The following is a 14,224-nucleotide window of genomic DNA, read 5'->3' on the forward strand; positions in this document are numbered from 1 at the left end:
GTGTGTGTGTGTGTGTGTGTGTGTGTGCGCGCGTGCGCGCGCGTGTAATAATAATCTTTGTTGCTGTAATACAAGCCACTGGTCACTTCTGAATTATTTCTCAAAGCACATTTTCATTTTATTTATCTATGAGATAGTGTTTGTGCAGAGATGTAATATTTTAGATTTCCACTGATATAGTCTAGAATCGTTGTTGTCGCTGTTATTCTTGCATTCAAGTTGAATCTAGCAGAGCACCTTGGAGTAGTCGATGAAACAACTAGATAAGTCTTACGGAATTGTATATCGCTTCAGATATACTATAAATACCATGTACTAGATCATATTAAAAACTTAGAGAGGCCAGAGTGTACTGTACAGTATACAGAGTGGCAATACAAACATGTTACTGATAGTCATTCTCCTGTCTACTTTAGTGTGACAGTTTTTTTCTATGGACTGACGTAAGTGGAAATAAGCATATGAACTCGATCACTTCTGAATTGTTTCTCAAAGCACATTTTCATTTTATTTACCACATGTGATATTTTTGTCTGTAGTCAGGAGTGGCAGTACGCATTCCATGACGGTGCTTCCAACTATTGTTGTTAATTTTGCTGCTGATGTTGCTGTTAACAACCGAGACTTCCTGAAACATTATTCAATGTCCCAGTTATTCTTTTTTTTCTTTAAGAAGGTAAAATGTTGGCTGCTATTTCGAGTAAGCCGAGCAACCACAATAGCTTCTTTTTTTTGATTCGTGATGGATAAACTAGTAGTCGAGAAAATAAGGCTGATATTGTTACGTTTTCAAGATTAGTTATTATACAGCAAATAAAAAGTTTTGGTGATGCTCTTAACAGCTGGCACTCCATTTTATGGTAGCTGAGTGTGTTTGTATTAGCGATATATCCGGATAAATGCTAGTTTGTCACCTTTAGTATTATTTGTCATATTGTTTCTGCATCAGTATGTATTGCATGGATTGTAGCCTCAATAAGGATGCTAATGTGTATTAAAATAGTAAAGAAACTTAATGAAACTGGTGAGGTTCGTGAGGTTGTTGTTGATATACGTATGTTCATTACATTGATGGCCTGGACACTTTAAAAGAACAGCACATTCGAATATATTGCTAATGTTCTGTTATGATTTTTTGTAATGCTTAAATGAGGTTTTTAAATTTTTCATTGCTTGCTCATATGCGTTCTATTTTTGATGTCAGTCTCACGATCGAAAGCTTACTTAAAAAGCATATGGAGCCACTACGATCGTAAAATTACTGCAGCGAGTTCTCATGTTCTAAAATATGATAAACAACTTTTATATATTATACAAGGTTCAAAGTTATGTTCATTAAACATCTCAGTAACTTCCAATGACTTTCGCCTTTAATCTCTTTGAAATCTCTTGATAATTTCGAAAAGTGGAAGTAACTACTGTAAACAGGGTTTTCTTAGACAAACGTTATGTTGTTCTGAATCTAATCGAAAGCAAATCACTGTTAACAAAAGAATATTCTATTAATCAGATGAAGAAATCCCCAAACGGAAATTATCTTTTCAATCAATAAAAATCAACAGCTCAATTTCTTTATCATATAGTCAGTAACATTAACATTACTCTGAAAATATTATCGATACTGGAATTACCCAAGTGTATATCTAAACGGAAGCATTAACATATATATGCGTGTATGTATATATATATATATATATATATATATATAACTTAGAACATAGACCAATATGAGGATATATTGATCACTACTGTGATCTAATTAGCAGAAAACTTTTTTAAAGGAGACTCGGTGGCCTAAATTGCATTAACATTTATAAACATCATATAGAGCAAAAACACTTTTACATTAACATTTTCCTTTACACATTTCTCTAGATAAAAACTTTGAATTTTTGTTCGCAACAAATACTTGATCCGTAAAATGTCCCAAAATATAGGATTCCTAAATTTTGCGTTCCTGAAAATCATGTCGTTACCAAATTTCTGTAGCATTCTTAGAGGATGTAAAACTCGTAATTTTGGTTGTGTTGTATACTCATGCGATCAGCCATCATTGTAGTTCATCACCGCTATGGAATTTTGTCCGCCACTCATTGCAAAGTCATTAAATGCCTCAGTCTTTTAATGGAGTAAATTACTGAGTAATTAACATGAATTTATTTTTATTATTAATTGTTCCTAATATAGACGTTACAAGTTTTCACAATCTTGCAGTATATTTGGGGTGTGGAGTTTCTTCACAAGTTTGTAAAACAGCGAGTTCTAAAATCAAACCTAATCTATTTACGATAAATGTTCGCATTACTGCTCTCACTTCCGACTGTTGGTCTGTTTACAGTCATCTTGAATAAGGGTAATTAACTTAACTTACGGATTAGTAATTAAATCCAACAGTAACAGTGCTCATATGAGTGTAAAATCCTAGGAAAGTAATGATTTTCATAATTGACAAAAAGTAGTTGCCTTGTGAGTGGAAAAATATAAACCATAAATATACTTTTGGCACAACATTATAAATAAACAAAAAATGAGCGCAGGAAGAGTGAAGTAGGATGAAGATCTCATAAAGTAAGTAAAAAGACTCAGTTGAATTGTTGCACGGACAAATATGGTGAAGGATTGCTGACGAAGAAGAGAATGGATGCTGGCGAGTATGAGATCAATGAAAAGCACTATTGGTACAGGCACAATCAAGATGAGAGATGAAAAAGAGAACACGTGTGTGCTGACCAATTCGAACAGAATACCTATCGTGAATTTAGTTTTCTAAATTGTTGAAATTTATACATTTCTGTATGGGTGAATTTAGAAGCCGTATGTTAGTGGCCATACTCTACAATTTCTATAAGTACAGCATTCTAACACGCGCTTCATTTCTTCAAGGAACTTTGATTTATATAATGTTAATAGAGGGAAGCACATAGGCGTTCCTTATATCCTGGACATAGCTGTTAATAACGATTTTTACCTTCATTTCAGAATCTTTATAATGAATGACAAAGCACATGGTCAAGTAATACATGTCTTAGATAGAGGTAATGTATAGGAAATTAACAGTATACGGCTTCAATTAGTTGGAATGTAAACACATTTATAATGAAATGTCATATTTATTTCCCTTATCGAAAATTTTATTAGCAAAATTGTGAAAAGATATGAAACCCAAGTGAATAAATCACAATTTCATTTAATGCAATATAAATTTAATAATGTAAGCGAATAGTCATTTTAGCTCTTTGATGTTCTGTATAGTTAGCCATTCTACTAAAATACGTTTACATATACAACTTCTAATGATAAATAATGCTATACACAACCCACAGAATTTGTATGCCGCTGCGACGCTTACTTCAGAAATGATCCCTCAACAACATATAATGTTGAAACACTAGCAGTTACGCTTCCTTCCAGAAATCTCAGAAAAATTATATACAAAACGTATTCTTTTTTTTTTTGTCGGCCAGACTATTTGATATCCTTATGCATCGCTGGTCACAGTGCGTTTCCATTCTTGCCTTGTTTGTGCATTTCAATTTCATTTGGGTCTGAATTGTTTGTTTATGTCATCCTCCCACCGTCTCTCGAGTGATCTCTTCCAATTTCTTGCATACCACTCAACAACTGTAAAGTTCATCAGCTGTCTATGATGCATGGTCTATATTAACTGTGCTTTGAAGACATCTTTAAGCTAGGCCAACGTCTTCCGCTCTGCACGAGATTTCAACGTTATCTTGGTATGTATTTACTGTCTGTCGCTAGCAGAAATACTTCTTAACTTTCTCAATTACATCGATTCCCAACTCAGTTTGACTTTGTCTTGTGTTTTCGGATTGCATTATTTTGTTTTCAGGCAATTTATTTTGAGGATTATTGCTGATCCAGTTTTCTCAGTATGGTATGAAGTTAATCTGAGGTGTATGCAATGCACATGTTGGCATCTGCAAATTGAAAGTGCTTTAGTAGCTCGCCATTGATGTTAATGCTACTTTTCAAGAAAACAGTGTCTCTAATAACCATTTTAAAATATGCGTTGAAGATTTTGACACCTTTATTTGACACTCTTCTCTATGCGAATTCTTACAGATGCTAACAGCATAGCAATATTGGTGGTACATCTAAGTTCGCGTCCCTGAAAAGCTTAATGTATTGAGTCTCGACTCCTTGCCTCTCCAAAGACTTCATCACTGCATTCACCTCGACGCTATCGAAGGCCTTTTTGTAATCTAAAAAGGCGACGCAAAACACCAGCTTATACTCTTTCGATCGTTCTAAAAGCTGTCTTACAATGGATATGCGGTCTGTCGTGCTGTAATTCTTGCAAAACCCTGCTTACTCCTTCGGCTGCTGATCATCAAAATGTTTCTTTAGTCTGGTAACTATGACTATTTTAAACATCTCATAGAACGGAGACAAGAAGCATATCAGGTGACATTTTCCAGGGAGTATTTTTTTCCCTCTTTCAAATATCGATAGTAACGTAGAACGAGGATTTTCTATAGCTACTCTCCTCCATTCCTTTATATTTCCGTTATTATACCATCTTTTGCTGAGGCTTTATCTCTGTTCTTCAACTTTAAAGCATTCTCAATTTCACTGACCGAACTGGATGGTACTTCTTCCAACAATTGTGACGGTGAAATTAGGGAGATTTTGCTGCTTCTTGAAGCAAGTTCTCTCATTGAATCGTATTACACTGATGTAATTTGTGGTGATTATATATATGTCCAAGTTGTCAGTATGAAATAGTTGTTAACGCATGCTTTAGATTTTGAAATTAGCAAAATATCAAATGTTTGAAGAGGTAGTATGTGGTTAGAGATGAATACGAAATAGTAGAGATTAAATGTAACTTGAGCTTCAAACTTACACTGGCAAAATGGCAGCTACTAAGAAAATAGTCATTGATAAATACCACAAATTTATTAATCTTTAGCAGCAGTGATATGTTAGTATAAACAAACTTTTATATCAATAATTAGAATATATATTTCCGTACTGCTTAAGTTGAAAAGTCGCTTCATTACAATCGATAGTCTGGAGATTACTTCACTCAATATTTATTCAACAATGTTATTGTCAAATGCTAATATATCTTACTCTATGCAGACTCAATGTTATTTTCGATTGTTTAGACATTCATATTTGGCGTCTCCCACGCGAATTTACATCCTTTGTAGAGCTTCTAATAGATTTATCAAATTTTGAAGATTAAAAACCTCATTTCCATTTTATTAATGTTCCAAGCCTGTTATGAGTTAACCATATGGTTCACTGCTAGTTGTACGATGAATGGGCTAGAGCACCAGTTATTAACATGGGTGGCAGCGCTCCCAACGGAACGTTATGAGCTCACAAGTTGGAGGAAACTATCAGGTGAACGATATTGGAGGAATGCTAGGTGTTTGGAGGGGTTGTGATTTTCCATAAGCATAACATATATAAACCAGTTACAGTACATATATTTTAAGCAGATCACTGTCGAGAGTACAATATTAACAGAATATTGTGTAAACAGAGATCAGAAACATGATTTTTTCAAGAATGAGGGAAACCATTAAGTTATTCTCCAATCATTTAAAAATATTTTTGTTGTTGTTTATTTTTTACCTTCAATGTAGTCAAATGTGTATTCGATTGGTTAACGCCAGTAATAAGGCTGATAGTATTTTATTTAAAATTTTATAAATAATGTTTATTTTCTAATTTTTTATTTATATGCACTAATAACTTGAACTCATCTTCTTTAACAGCTTCTAGAGAGAAAATAAAAAAGGGACACACGTTGGATGATAAACTGTTACGAAATCTGAATAATAAATCAGGTCACTCAGTTAAATTCTGATTGATTTTTTTTTTATGCTAAACATGAAGTGTTCTTTTGTGAAATGCTACCCGGTGAAAAGAAACAATGAGTTTCAGGTAATGAATTAGATTAGAACAAGATGAATGTACACACGGAGTATCATTTGCACGTATCATGTATTTTGTCTTGTGAAATTAAACCTAGCAGAGCCTTTTCAATAGTTTGGAATGAGGATCGAACTCACTAGCTTCAGTATAATTTAACAACATGTAAAGATTCATTCACCTCTCCTTTTCAAACCGACTATGATAATAGATGAAGGCTACTTATTAAATTGTAAACGAGTATGTACCTAGGCGTAAAGATAAGTTTGACGTCCTCCCTAGAGTTGCATCAAGCGTTTATCAACATGACTGAACTTATCATCGTTCTGCAATACAACATAATTTCTAAATCGAGATCAATCGAAATCGTTATCAATGCCTACTAATCTTTATTGGTTGTTTAGTCACAGTGAATAAATATCTATCCATACACTTGTATTAAATAATATATGATACTGCAATCTAGAAACTAACCAAATAAATATTTGTTTACTTGACTTTCTTCTTTCATAAAAGAAATATTCCAGATCATTCTTTGTGTTGATCAGGACTTCATTATTTCTTTCATTATTTTTGTATCCTGTATAAATCCAAAACCGAGAGATAGGAAATAGCTTAAGAGAACAAATGTTGTAACAGGAAATTGGAATCATTAGCTATACAAATAGGGGGAAATAAAATGAGTGAGAAATAGGGAATTTCAAAACTACGACAATAGCAATTACATCTATCAAATAGATGTTTTACAATAGAGCAAATACAGAATGAATAAGTTTTTAGCTTTTTTTTGTCAGAAGCTCAGTAAGGATTTCATGTTAGTCATTCTTTGGCAGATAATTCTATCAGATAATATAATTTCTATTTATATTAGTATATCGAAATGAAAACTATATATGCTCTTCAATTATTAGTTATTAAATAAGTATAATATAGAAAGAACATGAATGTCGGAGATAATATATATGATGTACATGTGTATATGCAGTCATACGCATGTGCATATACACGTGAATGCAAGAACACATACATGAATATATATGCACACATACACACATATGAATACGTGCATACATATGAAAATTATGTATATATGTACACATATGTTTATGATACATATATACACACATACAACGAACACACACACATAAAACGAACACACACACATATAATTATATACATAATGAATTATATAATTAGATGTGTATAGATGTGTTTATATATACATGAACATCATTATAATTATTAGCTTTCCGTATGACTTGTTGGTTCCTTTCCCCCACATATATATATTTGTATGTATGCACAAATGCGTCTGTGTGTTGAGCTGTAAATGGAAAGTATATTTTACAATGTAACGATTTACTATATTGCAATCAAAAAGAGAACGTAAGTGTAACTTATAATAGACCTCACACCGTCCTACAATATAATTTGGTTACAAAGGAAAATGATTACCTGCCATCTCTTTAACCTCCTACACCGCTTTCTACCGAGTCACTCTCTTCATCCCTTTCCCCAACAACAGTAACAGCAAAGGCTATAGCAGTAGGAAAACTACAGTCGTGATAAGAAGTAACAACCTGTGCTATTTAATTGTACCACTCAGCGATAACTAATTAAGTAGTAGCAATTTTTCTTTGGAATAAATTGAATTTATCTGCCACGTTTGCAATAATAGATGGATATTGAAATGTGAACGTTTCCCATGGAATGTACTACAAAGTCTCATAGATCTGTTCAGATTAGCTTCTGCTCTTTTTATTAAAGATTTCGTGTTGTTCAAGTTAGATGGAATTAAATGACTTATTAATCGATAAAACAATGATAGATACGGAATATCGAGTCAAAAATCAAACATTATGTCTTGAAAGCATTTAGTACGTGAGGATTTACATTTGAAAATCTGTATCTGGAGATAAGGTACTGCAAATGTATAAATTCGGTTCACACTAAACGTGTGATACATGAATAGTTCGTTTGTAATTCGCCTCAGATCTCTTCTCGAACAACATTATCAACTCTGTTCGCTTCAATTTACCTTGGTTGGAAAATAGATTTATATACCGTTCTCCCTACGGGTAAATATGTTTGCGATAAATTAGCGTCCTTTCAAGAGAAAATAGGTCCAAGTTTGTTTTATTTGCTTAATGTTATGGAAATGTGGAATGGTTCCGTGAAGAATTGTGAATTGTTTACAGACAGTAGCCAATTATATGCTTAGTGTTACGGTTTGGTCAGCCACAATTTTTTTGTTTCAGAGAAGATGAAATAGGAAATATGACTTTCATTAATAGCCTGAGAGAAATGAAATCTTTTCAATCAGAGATAAAAACTTAGTTACCTGCACTTTAGTAAGTTCGGTTACATTTTTTGTTGATAGATGTATTACTGCTTGACCGTTCGTATTAGGAAACTCCGTTGACTAAATCTGCCTTAGTACATATGTACATGTAAAGAAAGTACATTTAACAAAGTAAATACTACTTACCAACTTTGAGTTATTTGTTATACGTATAGTTATGAGAATATTCTGATACTTAATAACCTTTCGTATTAAGAACCACCATTTACTAAATCTGCCCTAGCGCATATGTACAAATATAGAAATGAGCTAAAGAGAAAGTGCACTAACAAGGCAAATATTTCGTAGGCGTAAGATGAAACGTTTTCACAAAGCAGATTTATAACTCATGGAATCCACTGAACTTATCAGCCCGGTGGTATAATATCTATTGGAGAAACTTGAACGGCTTTCAAAATACGGACAGGATTTAAATCAATAAAACAATTTATGTAACAAATGTCGTTCAGTAAAAGATTGACCCACAATGAATTCGATGACGCGATAGAGTTTAGCTCACCTTCTAATATCATTTCATTTTGTGAAGTCGCTAACACCCTGGTAAATTTACCAGGGTAGATTTATATATATTAGAAATCATAAGTTCGCCTTCATACAACATACAGGAGATTTCTGGGCTTTTTAGGTTGTTTTTTTTTTATACAATAGTATATGTAGAGACGAAATTTTACAAAGGAGGACACATGTAGATTATCCATTTCTTAGTTTATTGTTGCTCTTTATTTATTTTACTTTGTCATCAGTATTATAAAAGTTTATACAGTTCTATATTTAAGAGGTGAGGAATTATGTACATTAATTACATTATTTACATTTGACGGATATTTATCCTTATTTTGTTTGTTGTTAACACAACGTTTCGGCTAGCCTTCATCGGGTGTCTTGGGGAAATTTCAAACCTGGGTGGTTAAGAGCGCGGGCTACTAACCCCAAGATTCCGAGTTTGATTCCAAGCAGTGACCTGAATAATAATAATAATAATAATGATAATAATAATAATAATAACAATAATATCTTAGGAATGAGAACCCAGGTTCGAAATTTCCCCAAGACACCTGATGAAGGCTGGAGGGTATATCAGCCGAAACGTGTTAACAGCAAACAAGACGAGGACAAATATCCGTTAAATGTAAATAATGTAAATAATGTATAAAAGTTTAGTTCGAATCAAAAGAAACAATATAATCACCAGAAAATATAAGGGTGTTTTCTTACGTCATACAGTATGCATGGGAAAACTTTTGGTAAATTGACAAAAGATTTCAACTAACTCTGCTAATTCCTCCTCTCTGCTATTCCTCCTCACCGAGCGTAGTGAAGAAAATTGCATTTCTGGCGATAAAGTCACCGCTTTTTCAGACAATTCTTCTTCCTATCCCATACTCTACATACATAGAAACCACTTCTATGAACCCAATACATATCTCCTCGATAAACACGGTCACCAAGTGCAAAATCTTCTCCAGTTTCTCTAATCAAACAAGGAGATTGGATTTCCCAGTTTCCCCGTCATTAATTTCAGTCAGACTTTGTTCGAAAGTAGTATTTCCTATCTCTCTGAAATTTCTCTCTCAGAATGTACTACACATGGAAAGATAACTGTGTTAGCTCTTCCAGAAACCAAGGGGGAAAAAACACTTTTTTGTTCCTGCCAACAGCAGCTTTATCTAATCGTCTTCTAGTATCTAAAATAAAGTACAGACAGCCATAAATGATCCCCTTTTTCTATCTTCCCAATATGACTTCTTTCCATAGTATCAGATCTGCTAAAGAACCTCTTTCTTATGTCTTCTTCTGGTATTCTTCCTTGAGAACTTTGACGAATAAACTGTTTTTGCTTTTCGCCTTGTCTACATGAAATGTAGGAATGTTTGCCAGAGGGCTACATTCATATTTCATCTCTAGGATCAGCGTCTGCTGGAGGTAGAGCTTATACCGATCCACACTCAATAATTATGGACTGCCCCAGTATCCAGGTATGGGTTCCGCTTGATTTTGATGATACACATGTACGTACTGCTACTTCTGACCACACTGTTTTCTATACAAGATTATATTACCCTTCAAACTTCCTTAACTTTATCAAGAGAGGTCTTGGATAATTTCCGTCAACAACACAAAGACAGAATCACAATTCATTACTTCTCCCTTACGCATGAACAATCCACAACAAAAAACAAAAACATCAAATTTATTTCAATACTAGCTTGCACAATATTTTATAACATTTCATGGCAACCAATATATCTATGACAACGCTAGGGTCTACAATTCAAAAGACACGCTGCATATCCAGGATTACATAATACTTCAGCTAAGACTCGCTATAAAGTACAAATAAGACTCAAATTAGAATACTGCATCCCTATCAGAGCCTGAATAAGTAAACTGCTCCTCTCTTTGTCATCATCTCACTAAATACTTTGTTCAGTCCTTCTCAAAATGCATTCCTTTTTAATTCCCTTTTTATGTAAGTTGTGTTATCGCTTCTTAACCGCCATGTCAGAACTGATCGTACACACCTATGATTAAATGTTTATTTTGGTCATCCCAGCTTTCCCCGAGTATCTAAGGCTTCGTTATCATATATGTCCTTGTTGTGTGTAATACAATCGGTTATTTCGAGAGAGAGAGAGAGAGAGCGGAAAGGTTTGGCCGCAATTTATAGCATATCAATCAACCACATAGAGGCTCATTCACTCGCTCAGTTTCCATACGGGCATCAGTCTAGACTAGTTTCAACTGAACACCGATAACATCGATCAAATCAAATAAAGGTCACTGACACCACCGCTAATCCTTTCATTAATAATAATGAGAAATTTAATTAATCAATTGCTCTAATGTTCCAGAGTTAGCAGTATGTCAGTTCTAGCTCTGACAATGATGATCAATTCTAAAATCCAGAAATAATTAACTGCAGGAGTTGTTTCTCTGCGTGGTGTAGTGATTGTATTTGAAAATGTATATTTTGCACAAGTCACGATACTGTTCAGATCAGACAGTAAGTATAACTATGAAACCACAGAGACATATCGCGTTTTCCCAATAGCATTAGTAACATACTTCAACAGGGCTATTGCAACTGGGAATCAAAACAGGGTCGTAACTTCCGCTCTAAAAGATGCAGCGGCGGCAGTGCGGCGCCTGCAATCAACTATAACTCATGCAAGCAAATAGAATAGAATAAGATTTTTGATTTGTTAGAGAAATTCGAGAAAATATAAAAGGCATCAGATTTAAAGTGAATATATAAACTATTATCAAGAAATTTCAATAAACATATCCCAGGAGTTTTCAATAACATAAATCCCAACTGTACACATAAGAATTGTACGAATTTGTGTACACACGCGCACATATACGTGTGGTCTATATGTGTGCATTACATACATTCATATTGGTAAGAATATATATGTGCGCTTGCGTGTCTGTGTGTGTACATATATATGTATATATGTATGCATACGTATATATATATTATTTAGTTACGCATCCATACAGATTTTATACACAATCACACACACGTTTCACTGATAATTCTCTACCAATTCTCGGGGAAACGAAACAGTTATCTCTGTAAACCTTAGCTAAAAAAATATATATATAGCATTCTACATCCTTCAGTATCGAGTGCTTTATATTGTGTGCACGTGTGTATACACACACACACACACACACACACACACACACACACATCATGGGAATAAAAACCTCATAGGTAATAATTATTATTAAAATTATAATTAAGGGTATCTAAAAGATACCACCATGCTAGATATAGCAGCCGAAACTTGACTCTAAAACCAACGCAAAGCATTTCCTATGCAAAGCCAGAAATCCGGGATCGAGAATTATCCAATAATCCTTTTGCTAGTTTATTTTGTCTCATTGTCTTCTCTCCTGGTGCTGTATGAACATTTAATGTGGTTTTATAGTCAAGTTTTGGTTGCTATATCTACATGGTGGTATCTTTTAGATACCCTTAATTATAATATATATATATATATATATATATATATATATATATATATATGAGAGATTTCGACTCGAAACTGAACCCAAATCTCTCAGCTCACAAATATTTGTGCTCAAATTTTGTTTATTTTCGTTTAACGTTACTGGGTTGTTCTCATAACTATTTCTGGGAAACCGGGTGTCAGCAATCTTAATGATAACTTGTCGAAATTGCTTTCATCTTCAGTCAACAGCTGACGAGAAGATATAGTTTCCATCTTTGTAACTTGGCCTGTGCATTTTACCCGTTGTTTGTGCCTAATTTTCCTTTAAAAATTTATAAGGCTATTAAGTTTTGAGAAATTTTATGATTTATTTATGTATAATGTATCACTGCGTTGATTTGTAACGTGTATTACGCTATTAATAATCTTTAATATTTATTCTCATATTTGTAGAATTCCATATAAAACAAGTTGACTGCAGTTTTATATAAAATGCAGTCAAGTGATGTTTTTTCTATCTAATTTATTTCTATTTACTGTTTTATGATGAGTCGCTATGGCTTTCGAAAGTTTTGGAGCGTTTTTTCAAATGCCATGACGGAATAAACTAGTGTGTTGGTAACGTCCACTTTTGAATGAGCACTATTTGATTCCTATACGCATTGTTCGTATGGTAGCAGTGAATTCGTCAGCACAGTACACAATGTTTTATATTTTTATTTTATGCAGATCATTCGTATATCTGCATAAACGAATGCAGATATACGTTTATATCTGCATATAAACGTATATTTGCTCGTATGCAATATTTATGCAGTGTGAAGTTTTTATGAGTGCCGCGTAGGCATATTACAGGTGTGATTAAGATGTTCGATTTATAACTAAGTTCGGATTAATTGCGCTGCTCGATACCTTACCTTGAAAGAACATCTTCCTCCATACTCTGAGATCAACCAAAATCTTCTTATTGAATGTCACATACGAAATCCTGTGGATTTTTCTTGGATGCTAAACTTAATACGTTGTCCTCACTATTTAGCACTAAAGTGCCTTTAACATAGTCCAATCTGTTGCAAGTATCCATGTTACGTTTCTGGTCTTCAGATAACTTCCTTCCTTCTTGAAGGCTCTGAAAAGAGTTATGATTCCCTACTATCCTTTCTCTGCTTCAATCATTATAAAATACTTCGATACGTTTGCATGTGGTTGTAGATTAACTTTTTGTTGTTCTTGTTGACCGCTGCTGAAAATGGTAGCTTTTAAGATAATAGACAATCATTGAAAAGGTATCTAATTCGCCAGAACTAAGACAAACATCACACAAAGAGGCCAGGGGATTAACATGCACGCAAGAAAATCTTTAGATCAATGAAATTTGCGGGATTAAGAAGATGGAAGGGATAATTTCGATGCCTCTATGAAAAGCTGTTTTAATAGAAATATCGTGGAATTTTACAGGTATGATAGATTTATGATGCTGAATAGTATGAGTACACTTTCATCTGATGTCCTCAAAAAATGAATACAACATTCAATAAACTGGATCTGAGGATAACAGCAGGAGCGAACTTAATTACGGTAGACATCATTGTATTTTGGTCTAAACTAAATTAACTAAATCATCCCAAAAGAATCTAATTATGCCCAATGCCACCAAAAATATACCTCATATTTACAATCCATTGATGTTTACAGTTGACCGGATGGACTAATTTAATGAAATGTTAGTTATGAGACTTGTTTACTTTATCTTTAATTGACATATTTCAGATTTACACCTTGGTGTACTGACCACTTTTGTGCATCGAGCGCTACTCTCTACAACGGTGGCCTTTGATATACAGGTAGTTCTTCTTTTCGCAAGCTGAGTGTCCTTGAGCGATGTTAAATAAAATGTCTTGGATACAACACGCTGCCAGATATCGAACTCATGATCGTGAGCCGAATACCCTAACCGCTGAGCCACGCACTTGATATATGTATGTATATATAT

The sequence above is a fragment of the Octopus bimaculoides genome, chromosome 1 (assembly GCF_001194135.2).
Source record: "Octopus bimaculoides isolate UCB-OBI-ISO-001 chromosome 1, ASM119413v2, whole genome shotgun sequence".
Classification (NCBI taxonomy): Eukaryota; Metazoa; Mollusca; class Cephalopoda; order Octopoda; family Octopodidae; genus Octopus; species Octopus bimaculoides.